The sequence below is a fragment of the Ranitomeya variabilis genome, chromosome 6 (assembly GCF_051348905.1).
Source record: "Ranitomeya variabilis isolate aRanVar5 chromosome 6, aRanVar5.hap1, whole genome shotgun sequence".
Lineage (NCBI taxonomy): Eukaryota > Metazoa > Chordata > Amphibia > Anura > Dendrobatidae > Ranitomeya > Ranitomeya variabilis.
Window position 1 is genome coordinate 192,870,933 of NC_135237.1, and position 22,806 is coordinate 192,893,738.

Below are 22,806 nucleotides of genomic sequence, written 5' to 3' on the forward strand. Positions count from 1 at the left end.
CCAGGAGAGATGGCAGCACCAGGAGAGATGGCAGCACCAGAGACAGCAGCACCAGGAGAGATGCCAGCACCAGGAGAGAGGCCAGCCCCAGGAGAGACTATAGCACCAGGAGACAACCAGTCTTGTGCTTCCGTCGAGAGTCTTGTGCTTCTGTCCAGACTCTTGTGCTTCCATCCAGAGTCTTGTGCTTCCGTGCAGAGTCCTGTGCTTCTGTCTGGAGTCTTCTGATTCTGTTGAGAGTCTTGTGCTTCCTTCCAGAGTCTTCTGCTTCCATCCAGCATCTTGAGAGTAATGGACTACTTGTCTCCACACCCACTTTTATACATTAGTGATTTTGGAGGTGGTAACATAGTTTCCTGGACATAATTAGCGTGAAGTACGCATTGCATTTCGATTGCATGCGTACGCATGTCCTTGCATACCAGTGCGTTCCCACAGACAGTAATGTGTTTTTTGATGCAATCGTCCGCATGCACAATATTTGACGACTCCAAAAATGCAACATGTTGCATTTGCCGCGCCCCCTCTGCACACCGCGAATTGACGCAAGCATACGCAAAAGCATGCGAACGCATGTCCTTGTGTATACATGTTACATATATGTACGCATGACGCATGCGGATCTATGCGGATCAAACACTGCGTGCACAGACGCAAATGTGAAACCAGCCTTAAACTGGAGCTCTCACAAAGGGTCATGACCTATGTTATCCTGAGCAGGCAGTCTCCTGGTCACCCGTCACCCCAGGGGAGATGTCGTGAACACACCCAAGTGGAAACATTTCACACCTTCTGACTCCTTTGAACAGACATGCCAATTGCAGCATGACACTATTCACTATGAAAAAGGTCACACAGATAGTGTTCAAAGAAAAATAATGTATTCATTGGTAAAATAGCCAGGATCCAGTCACAAACCAAGGATTAGAATATTAACCTGAGAGGCTGGTCTAGAAATTTGACCTCCAGGTTGACTCTACAAATTAGGCCTTTACACATAGAAAGCTGTTCACAGATTAAGGGGAAACCAAGCTGATGTGCAAAGTTTAGATAGTTTTGTAAGTTTTCTCCTTTTATTTTTATAACTGTTTTGCATAGTTGTATGTCACTTTTTATTTCCATATTTTTATATCTTTTATTGTAAGCACTGTAGCTTTTCTGATGAAGCTTAAAACTTTAATAATCTTGTATGGGCGGCACGGTGGCGCAGTGGTTAGCACTGCAGCCTTGCAGCTCTGGAGTCCTGGGTTCAAACCCCACTAAGGACAACATCTGCAAAGAGTTTATATGTTCTCTCTGTGTTTGCGTGGGTTTCTTCCGGGCACTCCGGTTTCCTCCCACATTCCAAAGACATACTGATAGGGAATTTAGATTGTGAGCCCCATCGGGGACAGTGATGATAATGTGTGGAATCTGTAAAGCGCTGCAGAATATGTTAGCGCTATATAAAAATAAAGATTATTATTATTTATTATTATTATGCTCTAAATAATACATAGCCTTAGAGTGTGTGACCCTGCTGATTGGCAGACAGTGGCAATAGTATTTCCGGGACTCATTGCCTGTGTGTTCGGTGAGTGGTGGCAGCGTGTATGAGTGGGGTGCCTGGTCTGTGCCGGGGTATGAGTTATGCTCCCATTGCAGCATAGGACAGAGGCTGAATGCTGGACTGAGACAGAGGAGATAGATTAGCCCTTGCAGGCACAACCCCCAGTCACATGCTAAGAAGCAGGTACATAGTTAAATAGTTACATAATTACATAGTTATTAAGGTTGAAGGAAGACTTTAAGTCCATCTAGTTCAACCCATAGCCTAACCTAACTTGCCCTAACATGTTGATCCAGAGGAAGGCAAAAAAAACGCATGTGGCAAAGAGTAAGATCCACCTTGGGGAAAAAAAATTCCTTCCCGACTCCACATACGGCAATCAGACTAGTTCCCTGGATCAACGCCCTAACAAGGAATCTAGTGTATATACCCTGTAACATTATACTTTTCCAGAAAGGTATCCAGTCCCATCTTAAATGTAAGTAATGAATCACTCATTACAACATCATACGGCAGAGAGTTCCATAGTCTCATTGCTCTTACAGTAAAGAATCCGCATCTGTTATTATGCTTAAACCTTTTTTCCTCCAGACGTAGAGGATGCCCCCTTGTCCCTCTCTCAGGTCTATGATTAAAAAGATCATCAGAAAGGTCTTTGTACTGTCCCCTCATATATTTATACTTTAAAATAAGATCACCCCTTAGTCTTCATTTTTCCAAACTAAATAGCCCTAAGTGTAATAACCTATCTTGGTATTGCAGACCCCCCAGTCCTCTAATAACCTTGGTCGCTCTTCTCTGCACCCGCTCCAGTTCAGCTATGTCTTTCTTATACACCGGAGACCAGAACTGTGCACAGTATTCTAAGTGTGGTCAAACTAGTGACTTGTATAGAGGTAAAATTATGTTCTCCTCATGAGCATCTATGCCTCTTTTAATGCATCCCAATATTCTATTTGCCTTTGTAGCAGCTGCCTGACACTGGCCACTGAATATGAGTTTGTCATCCACCCATACACCCAAGTCTTTTTCATTGACGGTTGTGCCCAGAGTTTTAGAATTAGGCACATAGTTATATATTTTATTACTTCTACCCAAGTGCATGACCTTACATTTATCCCCATTAAAGCTCATTTGCCATTTATCAGCCCAAGCTTCTAGTTTACATAAATCATCCTGTAATATAAAATTGTCCTCCCCTGTATTGATTACCCTGCAGAGTTTAGTGTCATCTGCAAATATTGAAATTCTACTCTGAATGCCCCCTACAAGGTCATTAATAAATATGTTAAAAAGAAGAGGGCCCAATACTGACCCCTGTGGTACCCCACTGCTAACCGCGACCCAGTTCGAGTGTGCTCCATTAATAACCACCCTTTGTTTCCTATCCCTGAGCCAGCTCTCAATCCACTTACACATATTTTCCCCTATCCCCATTATTCTCATTTTATGTAACAACCTTTTGTGTGGCACCGTATCAAAAGCTTTTGAAAAGTCCAATACACTACATCCACTGGGTTCCGTTGGTCCAGTCCAGAACTTACCTCTTCATAGAAGCTGATCAAATTAGTCTGACATGAACGGTCCCTAGTAAACCCGTGCTGATACTGGGTCATGAGGTTATTCCTCTTCAGATACTCCAGTATAGCATCCCTTAGAATGCCCTCCAGGATTTTACCCACAGTAGAGGTTAAGCTTACTGGCCTATAATTACCGAGTTCAGTTTTTGTCCCCTCTTTGAATATTGGCACCACATTTGCTATACGCCAGTCCTGTGGTACAGACCCTGTTATTATGGAGTCTTTAAAAATAATGGTCTATCAATGACTGTACTTAATTCCTGCAGTACTCGAGGGTGTATCCCATCCGGGCCCGTAGATTTGTCAATTTTAGTGATTTTTAGACACCGCCATACTTCCTACTGGGTTAAGCATGTGACATTTAATTGGGAATTTTTATCACTAGTCATTTTGTCTGCCATGGGATTTTGTTTTGTAAGTACTGATGAAAAAAAGTCATTTAGCATATTGGCTTTTTCCTCATCCACCAATTCACCCAGACTATTTTTAAGGGGGCCAACTGTTATGAACTCTATTTTTGGGCTCCCTCTAGTGGTCACAAGCGGTACTGTGTAGTGTTGTCTTTCTGCAGGTTGGCAGCATCAGCTGGTTCATTATCCTTGGTTGGTTTCCTATTTAGCTCACCTGGATACTCAGTTCCTTGCCTGCTCTCAATGTATTCAGTGCTCTTCAGATTCCTTGTGACTACCTTGCTCCCAGTCTCTCCAAGACAAGCTAAGTTTTTGTTTGTTTATTTTTTGATTATCAGCATTTATCATGTTTCTTGTCCAGCTTGCTAAAATGTGATTTCCTCGCTTGCTGGTTGCTCTTGTGGACTGAGTTTCTCCCCCCACACCGTTAGTTGGTGCGGGGGTTCTTGAAATCTCAGTGTGGATATTTTGTAGGGGTTTTTTACTGACCGCACAGACCCCTTTTCTATTTTCTGCTATCTAGTATTAGTGGGCCTCATTTGCTGAATCTGCTTTCACCCCTGTGTATGTGCCTTCCTCTTACCTCACCGTTATTATTTGTTGGGGGCTTCTATATCTTTGGGGATTATTTCTCTGGAGGCAAGTGAGGTCTTTCTTTCTTTCTAGGGGTAGTTAGTTCCTCAGGCTGGCTCGAGACGTCTAGGATTTTAGACACGTTCACCGGCTACCTTTAGTGTGTTGGATAGGTTCAGATTTGCGGTCAGTCCAGTTTACCACCTCTCTAGAGCTTGTCCTATGTTTTGTTACTTAGCTGGAGTATTTTGTGATCCTCAGCCACTAAGGATCATAACAGCCAACACTATCATTTTTTAGTTTCTTACTATTTATGTAGTTAAAGAATATTTTGGGATTATTTTTACTCTCTCTGGCAATGAGTCTCTCTGTCTCAATCTTTGCTGCCTTGATTTGCTTTTTACAGAATTTATTTAATTTTTTGTATTTATTTAATGCCTCCTCACTACCTACTTCCTTTAATTCTCTAAATGCTTTCTTTTTGTCACGTATTGTGCCCCTTACAGCTTTATTTAGCCATATTGGTTTCCTCCTATTTCTAATATGTTTATTCCCATACGGTATATATTGTGCACAGGTCCTATCCAGGATGCTAATAAACGTCTCCCATTTTCTTTGTGTATTTTTGTGTCTCAGGATATCGTCCCAGTTAATTGCACCAAGATCCTCTCTCATCCGTTGGAAATTTACCCTCCTGAAGTTTAGTGTCCGTGTAACCCCTCTACTACACATCTTATTAAAGGATACAAGAAAACTTATTATTTTGTGATCACTATTCCTCAAGTGACCCCCAACCCATATATTTGCTATGCGGTCTGGCCTGTTGGTTAATATTAGGTCTAGCAGTGCCCCCCTCCTTGTTGGGTCCTGAACCAGTTGTGAAAGGTAATTGTCTCATACAGTGCCTACAAGTAGTATTCAACCCCCTGCAGATTTAGCAGGTTTACACATTTGGAATTAACTTGGCATTGTGACATTTGGACTGTAGATCAGCCTGGAAGTGTGAAAAGCACTGCAGCAAAAAAGAATGTTATTTCTTTGTTTATTTTTTTTTTAAATTGTGAAAAGTTGTTTCAGAGGGTCATTTATTATTCAACCCCTCAACCCACCAGAATTCTGTTTGGTTCCCCTAAAGTATTAAGAAGTAGTTCAGGCACAAAGAACAATGAGCTTCACATGTTTGGGTTAATTATCTCTTTTTCCAGCCTTTTCTGACTATTTAAGACCCTCCCCAAACTTTTGAACAGCACTCATACATGGTCAACATGGGAAAGACAAAGGAGCATTCCAAGGCCATCAGAGACAAGATCGTGGAGGGTCACAAGGCTGGCAAGGGGGGTACAAAACCCTTTCCAAGGAGTTGGGCCTACCTGTCTCCACTGTTGGGAGCATCATCCGGAAGTGGAAGGCTTATGGAACTACTGTTAGCCTTGCACGGCCTGGACAGCCTTTGAAAGTTTCCTCCCGTGCCGAGGCCAGGCTTGTCCGAAGAGTCAAGGCTAACCCAAGGACAACAAGGAAGGAGCTCCGGGAAGATCTCATGGCAGTGGGGACATTGGTTTCAGTCAATACCATAAGTAAAGTACTCCACCGCAATGGTCTCCATTCCAGACGAGCCCGTAAGGTACCTTTACTTTCAAAGCGTCATGTCAAGGCTCGTCTACAGTTTGCTCATGATCACTTGGAGGACTCTGAGACTGACTGGTTCAAGGTTCTCTGGTCTGATGAGACCAAGATCGACATCTTTGGTGCCAACCACACACGTGACGTTTGGAGACTGGATGGCACTGCATACGACCCCAAGAATACCATCCCTACAGTCAAGCATGGTGGTGGCAGCATCATGCTGTGGGGCTGTTTCTCAGCCAAGGGGCCTGGCCATCTGGTCCGCATCCATGGGAAGATGGATAGCACGGCCTACCTGGAGATTTTGGCCAAGAACCTCCACTCCTCCATCAAGGATCTTAATATGGGTCGTCATTTCATCTTCCAACAAGACAACGACCCAAAGCACACAGCCAAGAAAACCAAGGCCTGGTTCAAGAGGCAAAAAATCAAGGTGTTGCAGTGGCCTAGTCAGTCTCCTGACCTTAACCCAATTGAAAACTTGTGGAAGGAGCTCAAGATTAAAGTCCACATGAGACACCCAAAGAACCTAGATAACTTGGAGAAGATCTGCATGGAGGAGTGGGCCAAGATAACTCCAGAGACCTGTGCCGGCCTGATCAGGTCTTAGAAAAGACGATTATTAGCTGTAATTGCAAACAAAGGTTATTCCACAAAATATTAAACCTAGGGGTTGAATAATAATTGACCCACACTTTTATGTTTAAAATTTATAAAAATTTAACTGAGCAACAAAACTTTTTGGTTTGTAAGATTTATGCATCTGTTAATAAATCCTGCTCTTGTTTGAAGTTTGAAGGCTCTAACTTATTTGCATCTTATTAAACCTGCTAAATCTGCAGGGGGTTGAATACTACTTGTAGGCACTGTAGTTGTCAAAAACCGATTACCTTTGCTGGAACTGCAGGTTTCTGTTCCCCAATCTATTTCAGGGTAGTTGAATTCCCCCATAATAATGACTTCTCCTTGAGTCACAGCTTCATCTATTTGCTTTACGAGGATATTCTCCATTGCTTCCATTATTTTTGGAGATTTATAACAAACCCCTATCAGTAATTTATTATTTTTTCCCCTCACCTTATCTCCACCCACAGGGACTCTACATTTTCATTAAATTCACCTATATTATCACGCATGATGGGTTTTAAGGACAATTTTACATACAGACACACCCCTCCCCCTCGCTTCTCTGTATGGTCATTTCTGAACAGGCTATAGCCCTGCAAGTTAACAGCCCAGTCATGGCTCTCATCCAGCCATGTTTCAGATATCCCCACCATGTCATAATTATGCTCCAACAACATTAATTCCAATTCGTCCATTTTGTTGGCAAGGCTTCTGGCATTAGTATACATACACTTAATTTTCCTCTCTGTACCTCTATTCTTTCTTAAATTATTAACTGTTCTAACCCCACCCCCCATTCCACCGCCACCCCCAACTTCCTTATTTGTGCCCAGGTCTCTATCTGCACTATCTTCCCCTCCTATAAATAGAATACCCTCCCCCCCAATCCCTAGTTTAAACACTCCTCCAACCTTCTAGCCATTTTCTCCCCCAGCACAGCTGCACCTTCCCCATTGAGGTGCAGCCTGTCCCTAGCGTAGAGCCTGTAGCCAACTGAGAAGTCGGCCCAGTTCTGCAGGAACCCAAACCCCTCCTTCCTACACCAATTCTTGAGCCACTTATTAACCTCCCTAATCTCCCGTTGCCTCTCTGGCATGGCACGTGGTACAGGCAGTATTTCGGAAAATACCACGTTGGAGGTCCTTGCTTTCAGCTTGCAGCCTAATTCCCTGAAATCATCTTTAAGGACCTTCCACCTACCTCTAACTTTGTCATTTGTGCCAATGTGCACCATGACCGCTGGGTTCTCACCTTCCCCTCCCAGTAATCTGTCCACCCGATCAGCGATGTGTCGGACTCGAGCGCCAGGTAGGCAGCACACCGTTCGACGATCCCTGTCTTTGTGACAGATTGCCCTATCTGTTCCCCTAATAATTGAGTCCCCCACTACCAGCACCTGTCTGGCCTGCCCTGCTCTCCTATTTCTCTCCTTACTGTAGCAGTCACTCCTCCGGCTTTCAGAGGACATGCCTGGCTGCAGCAGTGCTACCCCTGTACTGGCACCCCCTCATCTGCCAACTTAGCAAACTTATTGGGGTGTGCCAGATCAGGACTAGCCTCCCTGGCTAGTACGTTACAATCAATAACATTGTATTCTTAGTAAATATGTTTTTTGATCAAAAAAGCGTAAAAGTCATCCCACCAATGTCAAGTTGTACCCAATTTCTAGATGGCCCTAACCTCTAGCATTAAAACATTACCATGTGTCATAGTGACATCTTGTTTAAGGGCAGAACAGGGCTGGGTCCCATACATGGACACACAGCTAGTGGGGAGTTTTTTAAATGTGATATCAAGCTCAAAGGAAGGGAGGCCACACCTTTACCTGCACTAAATGCAGAACTTTAGAACTAAAGTGAAAAAGAAACTGAAGTACAAGTCGGTATGCATGCAAAATAGAAGCATTGTTCACAATAGCCCTCAAACAGACAAACCCCAAGATAGAAGCAACATGAACAAATACCCTACTGTCAGTAAATAAGTAAAACAATAGTGCATATGAATAACATTGGGTACTTAGTAACCAATGTTTTTGATTAAAAAAAGCGTAAAAGCCACTTGTGTATTTGAGTAGGATTTCGAGAGTTTTTTCCTTCAAAAAACACCCTAACTTGCATTGAGTTTTGAAGCAGAAACTCTCCCAACTCCTCATAATCTCAAGACTCCAAGTTTTGAGGATTTTTGAGCTTTAATAAAGTCATATATCACATCATCTGACTAGTTATGGATTACTACATGTGTAGAAGATTAGAACCTCTGTCAGTACATGAATCCATTAGCAGAACCACCATCAGTACATGAATGCTGTATCAGAACCACCATCAATATATGAATACATCACCAAATAATCAGTATATGAGTACATAATCAGAACCACCATCAGTACATGAATGGGCTACTGTAACCATGTAATTGCATGAATGCAGCACCAGAACCACCGTTAGTACTTTCATGCAGCAACAGAAACACCATTAGTATGTGAATCCATCACCAGAACCACTGCTAACACACAAATGCAGCACCAGAACTCCTGTCAGTAAATTAATGCATCACCAGAACTATTGTCAGTACATGAATACATCACTAAGCTTAGTACAGTGATCAATTGCAATGTCAGGTCAGCCCAATGTACAGATGCTTCTCACAAAATTAGAATATCATCAAAAAGTTAATTTATTCCAGTTCTTCAATGCAACAAGTAAAACTCATATATTATATAGAGTTATTATAAACAGAGTAAAGAGCGCCAAACTTGCAGGACGGGGACCCGAGCTTCCGCCGAGCAACCCCCGAAATAAATGGTGAGCTCCAAGCATCTCGACCAGCGAGATGCTCGGGCAAGTACCGAGTAGTGGCGAGCTTGCTCGCTCATCACTAGACTGCAGTAAGCATGTACATTATCTGTATTCACAGAGTTAACAATTTGTGCTAACTGTGATTTTACATAGGACTGCAGTTAATATCTGTACTTAGATATTTATCACTGGTAATTGATGATATTTTATAGCTATCATCATAGATAGATAATGCTGATAACTGATTAGTTTTCTTTGGGGGTGGCGATAATAATAATAATAATAATACCGTATATACTCAAGTATAAGCCGAGATTTTCAGCCCAAATTTTTGGGCTGAAAGTGCCCCTCTCGGCTTATACTCGAGTCACGGTCTGTGGCAGGGTCGGCGGGTGAGGGGGAGAGGGCGCTGAGGCATACTTACCTAGTCCCGGCTATCCTGACGCTCCCCCTGCCCATCACACTGTCTTCGGGTGCCGCAGCTCTTCCCCTGTACAGCGGTCACGTGGGACCGCTCATTAGAGAAATGAATATTCATTTCTCTAATCAGCGGTGCCGGTGACCGCTGATAGAGGAAGAGGTTGCGGCACCCGGAGACCAGCTGTCCGGGGGAAGGAGCGGAACGCCGGGAGCAGGTAAGTATCGCATATTTACCTCTCCACGTTCCACACGCCGGGCGCCGCTCTGTCTTCCCGGCGTCTCTCCGCACTGACTGTGCAGGTCAGAGGGTGCGATGACGCATATAGTGTGCGCGCCGCCCTCTGCCTGATCAGTCAGTGCGGAGACTGAGACACCGGGACCGGACGCTGAGGAGCTGCAAGCAAGAGAGGTGAGTATGTGTTTTGTTTTTTTTATTGCAGCAGCAGCGTTATATATGGCTCAGATTTATGTGGAGCATCTATGGGGCCAAACTGAACGCTGCAGAGCATTCCATATGGGGCAGCTTTATAATGAGCATCTATGGGGCCAAACTGAACGGTGCAGAGCATATATGGCACAGCTATATAAGGAGCATCTATGGGGCCAAACTGAACGGTGCAGAGCATATATGGCACAGCTATATAAGGAGCATCTATGGGGCCAAACTGAACGGTGCAGAGCATATAGGGCACAGCTATATAAGGAGCATCTATGGGGCCAAACTCAACGGTGCAGAGCATTCCATATGGGGCAGCTTTATAAGGAGCATCTATGGGGCCAAACTGAACGGTGCAGAGCATTGTATATGGGGCACAGCTTTATAAGGAGCATCTATGGGGCCATACTGAACGGTGCAGAGCATTATATATGGTACAGCTTTATATGGAGCATCTATGGGGCCATAATGAACGGTGCAGAGCATATATGGCACAGCTTTATAAGGAGCATCTATGGGGCCAAACTGAACGCTGCAGAGCATATATGGCACAGCTTTATAAGGAGCATCTATGGGGCCAAACTGAACGGTGCAGAGCATATATGGCACAGCTTTATAAGGAGCATCTATGGGGCCAAACTGAACTGTGCAGAGCATATATGGCACAGCTTTATATGGAGCATCTATAGGGCCATAATGAACGGTGCAGAGCATTGTATATGGGGCACAGCTTTATAAGGAGCATCTATGGGGCCATACTGAACGGTGCAGAGCATTATATATGGCACAGCTTTATATGGAGCATCTATGGGGCCATAATGAATGGTGCAGAGCATTATATATGGCACAGCTTTATAAGGAGCATCTATGGGGCCAAACTGAACGGTGCAGAGCATATAGGGCACAGCCATATAAGGAGCATCTATGGGGCCAAACTGAACGGTGCAGAGCATATAGGGCACAGCTATATAAGGAGCATCTATGTGGCCAAACTGAACAGTGCAGAGCATATAGGGAACAGATTTATAATGAGCATCTATGGGGCCAAACTGAACGGTGCAGAGCATATATGGCACAGCTTTATATGGAGCATCTATGGGGCCATAATGAACGGTGCAGAGCATTCTATATGGCACAGCTATATATGGATAATATATGGGGCAATAATCAATGGTATGGAGCATTATATATGGCACAGCTTTATATGGAGCATCTATGGGGCAACAATGAATGGTATGGAGCATCTATTTTTATTTTTGAAATTCACCGGTAGCTGCTGCATTTTCCACCCTAGGCTTATACTCGAGTCAGTAAGTTTTCCCAGTTTTTTGTGGCAGAATTAGGGGGGTCGGCTTATACTCGAGTATATACGGTAATACTTTTTATTTATATAGCTCCAACATATTCCGCAGCACTTACATTCTATAATGTAATAGAAGGGACTTGTACAGACAATAGACATTACAGCATAACAATAAACACAGATCAAAACAGATACCAAGAGGAATGAGGGCCCTGCTCGCAAGCTCACAAACTATGATGAAAAAGGGGAGACACGAGAGGTAGATGGTAACAGTTGCAAAACTTATGCCTTGAGGCTTGTGTCCATGATTTTCTCTGACCCTATCAATGCGCTAACAATACTAATCTTATCACAATAACAATCTGGAGAAGGTTTCAAAAGGAGGTCCTAACATGAGCTTGTCTCTTCTAAAATGTCTTGTACTCCAAATAAAATAACAATTCTTGTATCTTTTTGTAAGACTCTAGATTGTACTGTTCCTATGTTATTCCACCTGAAAATAAATAAATTGACAACTGGATATTATCCACCAGGAGTGTGTCTTTTGACAATGTGATAAAGTTCAATCAGTGCAAATCGTAAGGATGCACCCATTTTGACAAGGGGACTAATAACACACAGTGTGCAATTTATTCATAAATATCCAGGAGGATTACCAGGGTAAAGGTACAGTATAAAGTTCTAGGAAAAGCAGTTTAAGCATTATTTTATGACACATATAAATATTTACAAAAGCAGACATTTACAGATAGTTGACAGTTGTGCTTTAAAGAAAAATATTGTTGGAAAAAAAATCCATATTTAAACATTTATATTGTAGTTTTTCTTTTTTAAAGTAAAAATCTTCTGTTTCATAAATTTGTTTTACTTATACACACATATAAGTTTAAAAATGTAAAGAATAATTGTGGCCAGGAAAAGTATTATTTAGCTAAGTAACATTGTAACTCTTTGATGTTATTTCTCACTTGTAATCCTGGTTTTACCCTTAAGGCCATGTTCACACTTTGCGGGTGACCTCTGTGGGTTCTCCCGCAGCGGATTTGATAAATCTGCAGGGCAAAACCGCTGCGGTTATCCCTGCAGATTTATCGCGGTTTGTTCCGCGGTTTCCGCCTATACTATTGATGCTGCATATGCAGCATCAATAGTAATGTTAAAATAAAAAAAAAGTTTATATACTCACCCTCTGACGTCTCAATCTCCTCGGCGCTGCACCCGGCGGTCCGGTTCCAAAGATGATGTGCGAGAAGGACCCTTCGTGACGTCACGGTCATGTGACCGCGACGTCACGGTCATGTGACCGCGACGTCACCACAGGTCCTGTTCGCACAGCAACTCTGACCGGCCGGCCGCGTGCAGCGCTGAGAGGTGAGTATAACATGATTTTTTATTTTAATTATTTTTTTTTACACACAAATATGGTTCCCAGGGCCTGGAGGAGAGTCTCCTCTCCTCCACCACGGGTACCACCCGCACATTATCCGCTTACTTCCCGCAACGTGGGCACAGCCCCATGCGGGAAGTAAGCGGATCAATGCATTTCTATGGGTGCAGAATCGCAGCGATTCTGCACAAAGAAGTGATATGCTGCGGGTTGTAAACCGCTGCGTTTCTGCGCGGTTTTTCCTGCAGCATGTGCACAGCGGTTTGCAGTTTCCATAGGGCTTACATGTTAATGTAAACGCTATGGAAACTGCTGTGGACCCGCAGCATCAAAATCGCCGCGGATCCGCGGGAAAACCCGCAAAGTGTGCACATAACCTAAGTGAGCACTTGCTGAATATGCTGAATTTAATAAAACCTCCAAAAGGAATTATTCAGCAATTCATGCATAGCTTTCAAGCAAAGTTGACCAGTCTCTGTAGCATTTTTTCTTACACATCTGGTCACAGTATCTTTTGATAGTTGTCTAAAAACAATGGAGTCTGGAAATAGTTAAGTAGCCATTAGATATAACCCATGACTGGACAGTGGATAATAAGAAACTGGAAGCTATACCTATAAAAACAGGAGTTGAGTTACTGGTTTACTAAGGTCTGTGGTCTATGTTACTAAATCACTATTACCTGCATACTGTCTGCAATTTGACAATCTAATGTTTGCAAGTACAATGTTTGGGTGTAGAATACAGCACGGTGTTGACCTGCAGGGGGGACAGCACTTATTACTAAGCTAAAAAAGACCTGATTCTTAATGATGCATTTTGCAAACAAGTCCTATGGACCAATGAGGTTAAAATAGAACTCTTTGGCCACAATGATCAAATGTATATGTATAGAAAAAAGGGCATAGAATTTCAGGAAAAGAACATCTCGCCAAACATTAAGTATGGGGGGGGGGGATCAATCATGCTTTGGGGTTGTGTTGTCGCCAGTGGCACTGTGAACACTCCACAGATAGAAGGAAGATTGGATTCAATGAAATTTCAAATATAACACCATCTGTAAAAAAGCTAAAGTTGAAAAGAGGAAGACTTCTACAAATGGATAATGATCCTAAACACACGTCAAAATGCACAATAGACTACGTCAAAAGCTTCAAGCTGAAGGTTTTACAATTGCCCTCACAGTCCCCTGATCTGAACATCATTGAGAATGTGTGACTAGACCTAAAAAAAAAACAGTGCATGCAAGACGACTCAGGATTCTCACAGAACTAGAAGAATTTTGCAAGGAAGAATTGATGAAAATCACTGAAACAAGAATTGAAAGACTCATGGTTGGCTACAAGAAGCATTTTCAAGGTGTGATACCATCTAAAGGAGGTACTACTAGGTACTAACAATGCAGGGTACCCAAACTTTTGCATCAGCCCTTTTTTCTAGTTGTAATTTTTAAAATATAAATGATGAAAATCTATATTTTTTTGCATAAAATGCAAAGGAAGTGTGTCATCTTTAACTTTAGGCCTTTTAGAGATAATTTCATATTATACTTAACTGTTCACAATAACAGAAATTTTGACTAGGGATGCCCAAACTTTTACATGCCACTGTATCACTACCTACATATGTGACATTGTGATATTTATTTGTTTTATCATTGCTGTAATTTTTCTGTCAGCTTTACTAAAAACACTTTGGCCATCATGACTGGAGATGTTCACTCTAGTTATGTTGAAGGGGCGTGTTGGAGTCAGAGGCTCCTGATTAATTAAAAGGCATATGCCTCTTAATAAATTAGGGGTGTCTGACAATTGGTGTGCGCCTCACCACTAATTTGAATTCCAGTCAGGTACAGGAATAGGATTTCTACCGTAAGGTACACCACAGATCATCATGAATTAGATGAGCTGTGGTGTCACAAACCCATTGCCTCCCAGCTCCTCTCATTATGGTGAAGTTGAGCAAAAATTGTGTAAAAATGCCAAAATTGCAACATTTTTGCGCAATTCAATGTTTCCCAAACATTTTTTGACTTTTTAAAACAATTTGCAACAAAGTACCTTAATGAACCAGGGCCTTATATTTTACAATCAGAACAAGTGGCTTTTTGCTCAAAGGAAATGAATGAGAAAGTGCCACCAGTTCTGCTGAGAGCCACATTTCATTACAGTCCCAAATTTGGATTCTTTTTGTTTGAGGTCTTGGGTAGTGATGGGTGAGTGTACTTGTTGCTCGGGTTTTCCCGAGCAAGTTCGGGTGATCTCCGAGTATTTGTAAGTGCTCGGAGATTTAGTTTTTGTTGCCTCAGCTGCATGATTTACAGCTGATAGCTTGAATACATATGGGGATTCCCTAGCAAACAGGCAACCCCCACATGTACTCAGGCTGGCTAGTAGCCGTAAATCATGCAGCTGTGTCAACAAAAACTCAATCTCCACACAGTTAAAAATACTCGAAGACTACCCGAGCATGCTCGGGAAATCCGAAGCAACGAGTACACTCACTCATCACTAGTCTCCAGCCTTGTGAGATTGCTCTCGGCTTCTGTATGTGTGTTCTTCTGTACTTGATTTTGTAAGGTTATTGCATGTGTTTCACTTCCGGTAACTCATTGTGTTTTTGGAATGTTCTGATTTCAATACTAAAGCCTAACCATGAGTGGTTTGCTGAGAAATTTTTGTTTGTGATTGCCTTGTTTCCTGAAAGCAGTGCAGAAATGATGGCCTGATGTGACCCTTACAGTTACTTATTTCACATTCTATCTTGTTTCTCTTCTCCACAGTTTACTGTTGTGCATCATTCCCTTCACAAACCGAGCGCTGCTGAAAAGGCTCCATCCATACACTTCCCATTTTTCACCTGATCTCTACTGTCCTTGTCCTGTTCTTTCAGATTTATGGGCTTCAAAGAATATCTTAGAATGAATGTGTCCTTTCTTTATATCACACTTTCTTATTTAACTTTAATCACACAAATTTTCTTGTACCGTAAAAGTCCTGAAATGTATTTGCAAAGTCATATACCAAAGTTGTTTTATTTTCTAATTTCACAATATATAGATATGATGATTTTTTGATGTGGTGGTCACATTGTAAAACTTCCTAAAAAACTGAGTGATGAAGTAAAGTTATATACTCTGCACCTAAGAGTAGTAATTATTATCTTCACCAGAAAGTGCGTCATTTAGCTGCTAGGAATTTTGTTCTAAAAATAACGTAATAAATATGGTGGGTGACGCTAAATAGACCTGCTTTACCATTTCTAAATTCTAAAGTGCTTTTTCTGTGTTTATTTTTAAAATGATACATTATGATATTTAATTATGCGTATATGAATGCAGATGTGTATACACACACAAAAAGTTACAAAAATCGTATTAGCGCTCACGAAGAACAAGAACTGAGAATAGTTCTGTACATTTATAAAATAATAGCTTTTCATTTGTATATACAGGTGCTTCTCACAAAATTAGAATATCATCAAAAAGTTAATTTCAGTTTTTCAATATAAAAAGTGAAACTCATATATTAGATACAGTCAATACAAACAGAGTGTTCTATTGCAAGTGTTTGTTCCTCTTACTGTTGATGATTATGGCTTACAGCCAATGAAAACCCAAAAGTTATTATCTCAGTATTTATTTATTTACATTATCTCAGTAAACTAGAATACTTTATAACAGCAGCTTGAAAAATGATTTTAAAATCCAAAATGTTGACATACTGAAACGTATGTTCAGTAAATGCACTCAATACTGGGTCAGAGCTCCTTTTGCATTAATTACTGCATCAATGCGGCATGGCATGGAGGCGATCAGCCTGTGGCACTGCTGAGGTGTTATGGAAGCCCATGTTGCTTTGATAGCAGCCTTCAGCTCATCTGCATTGTTGGGTCTGGTGTCTCATCTTCCGCTTGGCAATACTCCGTATATTATCTATGGGGTTAAGTGTTGTGAATTTACCTTTTTGGCTCCCTCTAGTGGTTACTAGTGATTTGACTCTGGGAATGTCTGCCATCCCTTGTATGCTCACCTGGGTCGTTAGGTCAGGGGTGTTGCTATATAAGCTCCCTGGACCTTCAGTTCAATGCCTGGCAACGTTGTAATCAGAGCTAATCTGTTGTGCTCTTGTCTACTGATCCTGGTTCCTGCTAGATTAAGCTAAGTCTGCTTTCTTGCTTTTTGCTATTTGTTTTTGTTTGCATTTTTGTCCAGCTTGTACATAATCTGTATCCTAACCTTGCTGGAAGCTCTAGGGAGGCTGGAGTTCTCCCCCCGGGCCGTTAGACGGTTCGGGGGTTCTTGAATTTCCAGTGTGGATTTTTGATAGGGTTTTTGTTGACCATATAAGTTATCTTACTACATTCTGCTATTAGTAAGTGGGCCTCTCTTTGCTAAACCTAGTTCATCTCTGTGTTTGTCATTTCCTCTTACCTCACCGTTATTATTTGTGGGGGGCTTGTATCCAACTTTTGGGGTCTATTCTCTGGAGGCAAGAGAGGTCTTTGTTTTCCTCTTCTAGGGGTAGTTAGTCCTCCGGCTGGCGCGAGACATCTAGCGACCAACGTAGGCATGTTCCCCGGCTACTTCTAGTGTTGGCGTTAGGAGTAGATATATGGTCAACCCAGTTACCACTGCCCTATGAGCTGGATTTTTGTACTTCGCAGACTTACTTGTTCCTCTGAGACCCTCGCCATTGGGGTCATAACAGTTTGCCAGGCCAGTATTAAATGTTAAATGCATTGCAGAAGCGGGATTATAAGAAAGAAAATTCTGAGTTTTTTTTTTTTCTCTTTCTCATTTTTTTTTCTTTTCCCCTTTACCTCTGAGTGGCTTGTGTTTGCTGCAGACATGAATGTCCAGACCTTGATTACAGGTGTGGACCAGCTTACTGCTCGTGTGCAGGGCATACAAGATTATGTTATCAGAAATCCTATGTCAGAACCTAAGATACCGATTCCTGAACTGTTTTCCGGAGACCGATTTAAATTTAGAAATTTCAGGAATAATTGTAAATTGTTTTTTTCCCTGAGACCCTGTTCATCTGGAGACTCCGCTCAGCAAGTGAAAATTGTTATTTCTTTTTTACGGGGCGACCCTCAGGATTGGGCCTTCTCGCTGGCGCCAGGAGATCCGGCATTGGCTGATATTGATGCGTTTTTTCTGGCGCTCGGTTTGCTTTATGAGGAACCCAATCTTGAGATTCAGGCAGAAAAAGCCTTGCTGGCTATGTCTCAGGGCCAGGACGAGGCTGAAGTGTATTGCCAAAAATTTCGGAAATGGTCCGTGCTGACCCAGTGGAACGAGTGTGCATTGGCTGCAAATTTCAGAAATGGCCTTTCTGAAGCCATTAAGAATGTGATGGTGGGTTTTCCCATTCCCACAGGTCTGAATGATTCCATGGCCCTGGCAATTCAAATCGACCGGCGGTTTCGGGAGCGCAAAACCGCAAATTCCCTCATGGTGTTGTCTGAACAGGCACCTGATTTAATGCAATGTGATAGAATCCTGACTAGAAATGAGCAGAAAATTCATAGACGCCAGAATGGCTTGTGTTACTACTGTGGTGATTCTACACATGTTATCTCAGCATGCTCTAAACGTCTTACTAGGGTTGTTAGTCCTGTCGCCATTGGTAATTTGCAACCTAAATTTATTATATCTGTAACTTTGATTTGCTCACTGTCATCGTATCCTGTCATGGCGTTTGTAGACTCAGGTGCTGCCCTGAGTCTGATGGATCTGTCATTTGCCAAGCGCTGCGGTTTTGTTCTGGAGCCATTAGAAAATCCTATCCCTCTTAGGGGTATTGATGCTACGCCTTTGGCAAAAAATAAACCGCAGTTTTGGACACAGGTTACCATGTGCATGACTCCCGAACATCGGGAGGTGATACGTTTTCTTGTTCTGCATAAGATGCATGATTTGGTTGTTTTGGGTTTGCCATGGTTACAGACCCATAATCCAGTCTTGGACTGGAAGGCAATGTCGGTGTCAAGTTGGGGCTGCCATGGAATTCATGGAGATTCCCTGCCCTTGTCTATTGCTTCTTCTACGCCTTCGGAAGTTCCGGCGTATTTGTCTGATTATCAGGATGTCTTCAGCGAGTCTAAGTCCAGTGCACTGCCTCCTCATAGGGAATGTGACTGTGCAATAGATTTGATTCCTGGCAGTAAGTTTCCTAAGGGGAGACTGTTTAATTTGTCGGTACCTGAACATACCGCGATGCGTTCATATATCAAGGAGTCTCTTGAGAAGGGGCATATCCGTCCTTCTTCTTCCCCTCTTGGTGCGGGATTCTTTTTTGTGGCCAAAAAGGACGGATCTTTGAGGCCTTGTATTGACTATCGGCTTTTAAACAAGATCACTGTCAAATTTCAGTATCCTTTGCCGCTGTTGTCAGACTTGTTTGCCCGGATTAAAGGTGCCAAGTGGTTCACCAAGATAGACCTTCGTGGTGCGTACAACCTTGTGCGCATTAAGCAAGGCGATGAATGGAAAACCGCATTCAATACGCCCGAAGGTCATTTTGAGTACTTGGTGATGCCATTTGGGCTCTCTAATGCACCTTCAGTTTTTCAGTCCTTCATGCATGACATTTTCCTGGAAGTATCTGGATAAATTTTTGATTGTTTATCTGGATGATATTCTGGTTTTTTCTGATGATTGGGACTCGCATGTGGAGCAGGTCAGGATGGTTTTTAAGATTTTGCGTGAAAATTCTTTGTTTGTTAAAGGCTCAAAGTGTCTCTTTGGTGTACAGAGGGTTCCCTTTTTGGGGTTCATTTTTTCCCCTTCTGCTGTGGAGATGGACCCAGTCAAGGTCCGGGCTATTCATGATTGGACTCAACCCTCGTCAGTTAAGAGTCTTCAGAAGTTCTTGGGTTTTGCTAACTTCTACCGTCGTTTTATCGCAAATTTTTCTAGCGTTGTTAAACCATTGACGGATATGACCAAGAAAGGCTCTGATGTAGCTAACTGGGCTCCTGCTGCCGTGGAGGCTTTCCAGGAGTTGAAACGCCGGTTTACTTCGGCGCCTGTTTTGTGCCAACCTGACACCTCACTTCCCTTTCAGGTGGAGGTGGATGCTTCGGAGATTGGGGCAGGGGCCGTTTTGTCGCAGAGAGGCCCTGGTTGCTCTACTATGAGACCTTGTGCCTTTTTCTCCAGGAAGTTTTCGCCGGCAGAGCGAAATTATGATGTGAGCAATCGGGAGTTGTTGGCCATGAAGTGGGCATTTGAGGAGTGGCGTCATTGGCTCGAGGGTGCTAAGCATCGTGTGGTGGTCTTGACTGATCACAAAAATCTGATGTATCTCGAGTCTGCTAAACGCCTGAATCCTAGACAGGCCCGCAGGTCATTGTTTTTCTCCCGTTTTGACTTTGTGGTCTCGTATTTACCAGGTTCTAAGAATGTGAAGGCCGATGCTCTGTCTAGGAGCTTTGTGCCTGATGCTCCTGGAGTCGCTGAACCTGTGGGTATTCTTAAGGAAGGAGTTATCTTGTCAGCTATTTCTCCTGATCTGCGGCGTGTGTTGCAGAGATTTCAGGCTGGTAGGCCTGACTCTTGTCCATCTGACAGATTGTTTGTGCCTGCTAAATGGACCAGCAGAGTCATTTCTGAGGTTCATTCCTCAGTGTTGGCAGGTCACCCGGGAATTTTTGGCACCAGAGATCTGGTGGCCAGGTCCTTTTGGTGGCCTTCCTTGTCAAGGGATGTGCGGTCATTTGTGCAGTCCTGTGGAACTTGTGCTTGAGCTAAGCCTTGCTGTTCTCGTGCCAGCGGGTTGCTCTTGCCCTTGCCTGTCCCGAAGAGACCTTGGACACACATCTCTATGGATTTCATTTCTGATCTTCCGGTGTCTCAGGGCATGTCTGTCATCTGGGTGATATGTGATCGTTTCTCCAAGATGGTCCATTTGGTTCCTTTGTCTAAGCTGCCCTCCTCTTCTGATCTGGTTCCTGTGTTCTTCCAGAACGTGGTTCGTTTGCACGGCATTCCTGAGAATATTGTGTCGGACAGAGGATCCCAGTTTGTTTCCAGGTTCTGGCGATCCTTTTGTGGTAGGATGGGCATTGATTTGTCGTTTTCGTCCGCTTTTCATCCCCAGACTAACGGACAAATGGAGCGAACTAATCAGACTCTGGAGGCTTATTTGAGGTGTTTTGTCTCTTCTGATCAGGATGATTGGGTGACCTTCTTGCCGTTGGCTGAATTTGCCCTTAATAATCGGGCTAGTTCCGCCACCTTGGTTTCGCCATTTTTCTGCAACTCTGGTTTCCATCCTCGTTTTTCCTCGGGACATGTGGAGCCTTCTGACTGTCCTGGGGTGGATTCTGTGGTGGATAGGTTGCAGCGGATCTGGAGTCATGTGGTGGACAACTTGAAGTTGTCACAGGAGAAGGCTCAGCGTTTTGCCAACCGCCGCCGCGGTGTGGGTCCCCGACTTCGTGTTGGGGATTTGGTATGGCTGTCTTCTCGATTTGTTCCTATGAAGGTCTCCTCTCCCAAATTTAAGCCTCGCTTCATTGGTCCTTACAAGATATTGGAAATCCTTAATCCTGTATCCTTTCGCCTGGATCTTCCGGTGTCGTTTGCCATTCACAACGTATTTCATAGGTCCTTGTTGCGGCGGTACGTTGTGCCTGTGGTCCCTTCTGCGGAGCCTCCTGCTCCGGTGTTAGTTGAGGGCGAGTTGGAGTACGTGGTGGAGAAGATCTTGGATTCTCGTCTCTCCAGGCGGAGGCTTCAGTACCTGGTCAAGTGGAAGGGCTATGGTCAGGAGGATAATTCCTGGGTGGTCGCCTCTGATGTGCATGCGGCCGATTTGGTTCGTGCCTTTCACACCGCTCATCCTGATCGCCCTGGTGGTCTTGGTGAGGGTTCGGTGACCCCTCACTAAGGGTGGGGTACTGTTGTGAATTTACCTTTTTGGCTCCCTCTAGTGGTTACTAGTGATTTGACTCTGGGAATGTCTGCCATCCCTTGTATGCTCACCTGGGTCGTTAGGTCAGGGGTGTTGCTATATAAGCTCCCTGGACCTTCAGTTCAATGCCTGGCAACGTTGTAATCAGAGCTAATCTGTTGTGCTCTTGTCTACTGATCCTGGTTCCTGCTAGATTAAGCTAAGTCTTCTTTCTTGCTTTTTGCTATTTGTTTTTGTTTGCATTTTTGTCCAGCTTGTACATAATCTGTATCCTAACCTTGCTGGAAGCTCTAGGGAGGCTGGAGTTCTCCCCCCGGGCCGTTAGACGGTTCGGGGGTTCTTGAATTTCCAGTGTGGATTTTTGATAGGGTTTTTGTTGACCATATAAGTTATCTTACTACATTCTGCTATTAGTAAGTGGGCCTCTCTTTGCTAAACCTAGTTCATCTCTGTGTTTGTCATTTCCTCTTACCTCACCGTTATTATTTGTGGGGGGCTTGTATCCAACTTTTGGGGTCTATTCTCTGGAGGCAAGAGAGGTCTTTGTTTTCCTCTTCTAGGGGTAGTTAGTCCTCCGGCTGGCGCGAGACATCTAGCGACCAACGTAGGCATGTTCCCCGGCTACTTCTAGTGTTGGCGTTAGGAGTAGATATATGGTCAACCCAGTTACCACTGCCCTATGAGCTGGATTTTTGTACTTCGCAGACTTACTTGTTCCTCTGAGACCCTCGCCATTGGGGTCATAACAGTTAAGGTCGGGCGAGTTTGCTGTCCAATCAAGCACAGTGATACTGTTGTTTTTAAACCATTGGTACTTTTGGCAGTGTGGACAGGTGCCAAGTCCTGCTGGAGAATGAAATTTAATCTCCAAAAAGCTTGTCGGCAGAGGGAAGCATGAAGTGCTCAAAAATTTCCTGGTAGATGGCTGCGCTAACTTTGGTCTTGATAAAACACATTAGACCTACACCAGCAGATGACATGACTCCCCAAACTGTCATTGATTGTGGAAACTTCACAATAGACCTCAAGAAGCTTGGATCGTGCACCTCTTCACTCTTCCTGTAGACTCTGGGACCTTGATTTCCAAATGAAATGCAAAATTTACTTTCATCTGAAAACACCTTGGACCACTGAGCAACAGTCCAGTTATTTTTCTCCTTGGCCCAGGTAAGACGC

General features: G+C 43.3%; 1 protein-coding gene across 5 annotated transcripts in view; it reads left to right on the top strand.

Moving 5' to 3' along the window:
* The window catches only part of COBL (cordon-bleu WH2 repeat protein), a 957,553-nt gene that overhangs the window by 671,300 nt on the left and 263,447 nt on the right, over positions 1–22,806 (top strand). The window lies entirely within an intron of this gene.